Source organism: Brassica oleracea, chromosome C1 (assembly GCF_000695525.1).
Source record: "Brassica oleracea var. oleracea cultivar TO1000 chromosome C1, BOL, whole genome shotgun sequence".
NCBI classification, from domain to species: Eukaryota; Viridiplantae; Streptophyta; class Magnoliopsida; order Brassicales; family Brassicaceae; genus Brassica; species Brassica oleracea.
In genome coordinates, this window is record NC_027748.1 from 36,295,919 (window position 1) to 36,301,902 (window position 5,984).

The 5,984-nt window shown below is 35.2% G+C and overlaps 1 long non-coding RNA gene across 1 annotated transcript; it reads right to left on the minus strand.

The window, feature by feature from the left end:
* Positions 1–849: 849 nt before the first annotated feature.
* On the minus strand, positions 850–2,350 carry LOC106293227. Its single transcript, XR_001260414.1, has 3 exons — positions 2,224–2,350; positions 1,190–1,751; positions 850–1,095 (listed from the first exon to the last, which is right to left on the minus strand). It is a non-coding gene; the product is annotated as an uncharacterized LOC106293227 (long non-coding RNA).
* Between the last annotated feature and the right edge of the window lie 3,634 nt (positions 2,351–5,984).

Genomic DNA, 5,984 nt, shown 5'->3' on the forward strand with positions numbered 1-5,984 from the left:
CAACAAATCAACTGTATATTTTGTATCTTGATTCTTGAAAACGAGATATAAATATGTACAATTATGATATGAGACTGATCATAAGTCCTCACATGATATGTATTTATGAGGAATGGCAAAAAGATAAGAGACAAAAGCAACATTTATTCTCGTATACAACACACAAGGGTGGTTCAGCTTTTCCTCTATTCTCAGTTAAACCTACCCCTTTCTCTCTATTTGACTCCTCTAAAGATCAAACTAATCATTATGCGTGGTGCCGGGACAGAATAGCCTAGTGGTAAAACACTAGAGTGAACTGGATCCCAAGGCACACGGGTTCGACTCCTCCGGGATTCCAGAGAGCGCCCAATGAACAAAAAAAAAAAAAAAAAAAAATCATTATGCGTGGTTCTTTTTGCCATAAAACACTGTAGTTTATTTTTCGTACAGAACCAAATCTTTCCATATCAAAAAGATTATATGGATTTTGGTGGCGGTTCTACTGGCTTAAAGAAGTATTAACTAGGCGTTACTTATATTCATGTGACTACTTAGTAACAGAGAAAGTAATAGCATAATCTAACAACTAGGTAACCCGGTAAATGGAGCAATTGAGCATAGCATTAAACATCTGTCAAGCCTTACATTAAGCTGTACTCATATTTAGCAACTCGCTGCTACAAACCTTTTTTATTACTTCTTGATCATCTCTATGGATTATGAAAAACTTAGTAACCTATATTTACCCATCGGTCAACCGGTTTAACCACCACTAGGAAAGATTATTAATTTGTCAAACCACAAGTAGATACCAAGTTTATGTAGGATTTGCTAAAAGAGATTTTAGTACAAAAAGTGAGAGCCCAACATAGTCACGAGTGAGAGAGAAACAGGCAATAAATGATTCTGAGGGAATATTTAATAAGATGAGTTCTTTGGTTTGGCTTCGGCCTTTGGGGGGTCAGTCAGACCCAAACAAACACAACATATAAAACAAAAGTAAATTCCTGTCCAAAGCCTTAAAAATAGAGAGTAAAGGCATAATTCTTTTTGCCCGGTTCCTTATTCATTGCCCTTTACCAGTTCCCATGATAGCGAGACATTTTTCACCTCCTGTAATTTTATTATACAACAATGTAACTAACACCAACAAAAGTAAAAATAAGAAAAGGTTAAGTTCTTTATTTGGAATTTATATCAACCATACATCAATGACCAACAAGAAGATGCAAACATTAGCTCAGGAGGGATAGACAAGGTAGAAAAACTGATTCAAATGAACTAGGAGTAGAGATACACACATACTCAACACCAAAAAGAGATAGTAGAGAGTCTTTAAAAGGATATAAGGTTGAGATACTTAGAAAGGGATGGGGTCTTACAAGGTCAAGAAAAGGTCTTGCAAGGTCAAGAAAATAGAATAATTCAATAGAACAGAAAAAAAATTAAAACAAAAACCAAACGCTCGTGGCTTGGTGGTAAAGGAGGTACAGCTGTACTGCCCGCCACCCGGGTTCGAGCCTTGGCCACAACGGATTTAACATCTCTTTCGTTGGGGCGCTGGACTCCCTACGGGGATAGTTGAGAATGTGGCTGCCCAGATACCGGAGTTACCAAAAAAAAAAAAAATAAAACAAAAACAAAAAAACTAAGCTCAGGTAGGGATAACACCGGACTATTTCAATGGAGTTTTAAAGAGAAACTGAATGTCTCCTCACAATGGACCCGACAGTCTCTATACATCACGATGGTTATGTTTTTGATATTGCCTGCAGACACACACAAAAAGAACTTATTACGTTTTACAATATTAGCTCTAAAAGTCCAAACCATATATAGTTTATCCAATGACATACACATATATAAGAAAGCGAGTATGTGCATAAATGTGCAATCAAACGTATGACGATAACTAAGAACTCATCTTCATAAACCGAAGGTAGCACTTTGAAATTTTTTAAAAAAAAAGCGAAGGTAGCGAAAGTGTGTGGATAAATGCATATGTTATGCATCTATACATAGATAATGTCTATTTTATTTATACACACTACATATATTATATATATGCATGTATATAGATATATCTATCTATGTATTATATAATTTAGTACTTACAAGATTTATAAGATGTAAACTATGGCCAAACAGGACATAGAACTGACGAAAGGCCTAATTCTTCATATGACATATATCACACATATATATATATATATATTTATAGTTATATGATATGCATATCACCTTGAAGAAACTCATGTCTCACTTTTTCATCCATGAGAGATCTTCTCTCTGTTTCGTTTCAGAGAGAGAAGTAGAAACAGAGAGATAGAGAGAGACTTGAGAAACGGTGAGATATATGAAGGAAAAGGAAAATGAAAAGTTGAGCAAAACAGAAAAATAAATAAATAAATAACAGCCTTCGTGGGCCGGGCCCAACTGACCTTTGCAAGATCGTGGCGTTGTCATTACCCGGAAGGAGCTATTTAGTGAGCTTGATGACGTCATTAGTTGCAATATTCAGGAGACAAGCATGCCCGAATACCTGACCGTTCTACCCGGAGATGGCCCTCTTCTCTTTGACTCCGAGCTAGCAGTTTCTTTGGTTTTAAAACCATCAATATCTTTTTTTCATTTTTTTTTTGAAAGAAATTTAAATTTATTCATATCAAAAAAACCTTTTTACAGAGAGTTTTGCTTCCATTTCTATACAATATTACTCAAAACTTTTAATAAATGTTAAAACTGCATAATAGTCAAATTTATCTTATTTTAAACCATATTTTCATGGTCTTTTCATACTTTTTTCCGGACTTCTTTTTTAGAGAAGTAATTATGTTTCTAACCAGCTTATCTAATCTTGCAATCAAACAACCCGCTGGCTGAGATGGTTCACCAACCTTTCTTACATTTCTCTCATGCCATATTGCATATAACACAGCTTGAAAACAATATCTCAATAGGAATGTCAAATTTCTCTCATGAAGACCATTTACCAAGACCTAAATGACCTGAGACCATTGGCTTATGCTTCTATTACCCGCCATATCGCCAATGATACCACTCCAAACTCCTTTAGAATAGAATATGGACACTCAAAGAACAAATGATCTCTAGATTCAATTTCAGAATTACACAGCCAGCAAGATGAAGTGGCCCGACGATTCAAAACCATCAATATCGATTAAATAAATAACGTATTTTAATGTTTCAAAAGCATTAATCCTTTTAACATGAAAAATTAATAATAAGTGTTTAGGGAATTTATATTGAAAATTAAATCTTCCAAAACCGATTTTTGATTTTCTTTCACATCACTTCTTGTTTCTTCTCTTTTTCTAATTTTTAATTATGGAAAACTTATAAAGATATTACTAATGTTAATACCATAAAAAGTCAATAGGTCAAATAAAAACTCTAAACTCTATTTCATTTTACATTCCTTTTATTTTTAACAGTTTATACTTTTTTCTTTTAATTGTCGTTAAAAGTATTTTTCATATATTAAATTACATAATTGATTAATTGTTATATTTTGTAATTTAACATAGATGGACTAGGCTTCCTAGCTAAACATTTGAGCAAATTAAGAGAATCTTGGTAAATGGAATTCCTCAATTCTATGGCAAAACACTATAGTTCAAATTTCAAAATAAATCATGTTTACAGACAAAATTATTAGTAGTTTTTTTTAAAAGCAAAATTATTGAAAGCAAAACACTATAGTTCAAAATAAAAACTACTCCATTTGTTTCATATTAAGTGTCTCTTTAGATTTGTGCACACAAATTAAGAAAACATTTAATTTTGCATAGTTCTATATAAAAACATCATTACCCATACACTTAACCATATTTCAACCAATAGAAAAATCAACCGGAAAATAAAGTTAATAAATTTTGCATTGAAATGCTAAAACGATACTTATTTTGCAACGATATTTTTTCTCTATAACGACACTTAATATGAAACGGAGGGAGTATTAGTTTTTATATACTCTGTTAATATTCTTTAGAAAATGAGATGTGCCCATGTGCTTTGGTTTTATTTTTCAAGTTTGTTATAAAAACAAATTATTTTATAAAAGTTCCTATTATGTTGTGTTTTGAAGATATTTTTTATTATTCCAAAATATTTTCCATCTATAATTCGTTTTGAAAGAATTCTTTCAAAATGGGTAAAATGGTTAATAAAACAAAAAAAAAATCAAAATTTTGTTTCAGAGCAACCACATTGAAGGTTGTAATGGGGTTCATGGGCTCGGGTTCATAGGCCCGGATAGAAAAAAGAAATGTTTAAATGGGGTTATTTCCGTGACCCGCGTCTTACGAGTGATTCGGTATGAGGCGGGTTCACGCCAGGTGTCACGGTTCCATTGGTGCCGCGTTGTTGACGTCACGACGACGAAAGGGGATTCGACCTTCATTTTCTCATTTTCCAGAAAAGACTAGGGTTTTCTTCGGAGAGGCGATATCTCGTGCGATTTTGATCTTTCTTCACTTTTCTCCACTTTTCTCCATCGAATCGACGACGGAGTGTCTCCTCGACGAGAATAGGTCAGTGTCGAGTCAATTTCCCGTTAGATCGAAGCGTTTTGATGTCGATTAGTGGAGTTCTCAAATTAGGGTTCAAATTCGATTTTGGGGGTTTCGATTCTAGGGTTCCAAATCGTCATCTGGGTTACATTTTGGGTAAGATCGAACCGTTTAGTTGTCGATTAGTGGGGTATTGGAGGTAGGGTTCAAACTCGAGTTTTGGGGGTTTCGATTCTAGGGTTCCGAATCGTCTTATGGGTTTCATTTTGGGTTAGATCGAAGCATTTTGTTATCGAATAGTGGGTTCCATTATGGGTTCCGTTCATGATATAATTTTGTGATTTTGTTGTAAGTCGTTTGCTTGTCTGCTTCAGATGGATCCCGCAGAGGAGAGAAGAGATACAAAAAGGCATCAGGAGAACTGCAACATGTTGGGATACGTGGCCGATTCTGAATATGGGATTCCTAGAAGATGTCCCTGTGGTGGGAGAATCATTGACGAGGTTTGCGGGAAGGAGGAGTACGACACTCATCCTGGGAAGCGCTTCTTCAGCTGCATAAACTACGAGGTAAGAGATACCTCAACAGACGCATATATTAGTATAGAATTTTTTTTTTTATGTTGTCTGATGTTTTTTTTTGTTGTCCCCAAGGCTGATGGATTTCATTATCGTCAGCCTTGGGTAATAGGCGTCCAGGAGGAGATCGAACGCCTGCGTAAGCGTGTGGAGGAGGCTGATGAGGTGATCAAGTTGGTGCCCAATCTCAATAAACAGATTGAGAGTGTTGAGGTTAGTGTCGTTTTTTAAGAGTAGCTCATAGGAACTTAATATTGGTAATGTTTGGGTTTTTTTAATTCACTAACAAGGTTTCTATGTTTCCATGTGCAGGCACAGGTTAAAAGGCTCAGTTTGCTGCTTGATCACCTCACTGGTGACGTTTATAACCTCACTGTGCAGATGGCTAATCTGGAGAAGGTCTGCTTTGAATGAAATTGTTTAGGTAAACACTCTAACTAAACTAAACTGAACTAGAAGTAGTTTCCTTGTAGGTTGCTTGGTTGAACTTCACTAGGTAGACTAGGAAGTAAAGTAGATGTTCATAAATCTAGTTTCTGTGTTGTATTAATTGATATGCTTTGAAAGTGATGTGATGCTCTCTATAGTACGAACTGAACTAGGGTAGTTGGTTGCTGTGATGAATGCTTGAAAGTGGTTGTGTTTTGATGAATGCTATCTGTGTAATACTGTTTTGGTAGTTAGAAACGCAAACCAAAATATTAGTTTAAAAACATAGTCAATCCTTCTACCCTTAACTCAAACCAACTTCTGAAAACACATACCAACTTTAAAACACACCAATCGAAACACAATGGATCCGTTTTCCCTTACTTCTCCCGGCCCTGTGAACATAGACGTAGGGTCTTCTGATGTTCCTAAACCGGTGGAAAGGAGAAAGTGGACAACACAA